Source organism: Cariama cristata, unplaced genomic scaffold, assembly GCF_000690535.1.
Source record: "Cariama cristata isolate BGI_N322 unplaced genomic scaffold, ASM69053v1 scaffold39842, whole genome shotgun sequence".
NCBI classification, from domain to species: Eukaryota; Metazoa; Chordata; class Aves; order Cariamiformes; family Cariamidae; genus Cariama; species Cariama cristata.
In genome coordinates this window covers 6,465-6,724 of record NW_009605097.1, presented here as the reverse complement: position 1 = coordinate 6,724, position 260 = coordinate 6,465, and positions in this window count along the sequence as shown.

Genomic DNA, 260 nt, shown 5'->3' with positions numbered 1-260 from the left:
TGGAGAAGGCCCGCATCCCCCATTTCATGCAGGACCTGGAGCGGTACATGAAGCAGCTGGACCACATTGTCACCACCAACGGCCTGAATGAGGAGGAGCTGGAGCAGCTGCTGCCTGACTGAGGGGCATCCCCCCCTGCCCCCCACCCAAACTGGTGCCCCAGGGGTGTAACTGGTGCCATTTATTGGATATTTATTGGGGCTGGTGCCTGGAGGAGAGGGCAGAGCCTGGGATTTCCCCTGCACCCGGGCAGCCGCTGT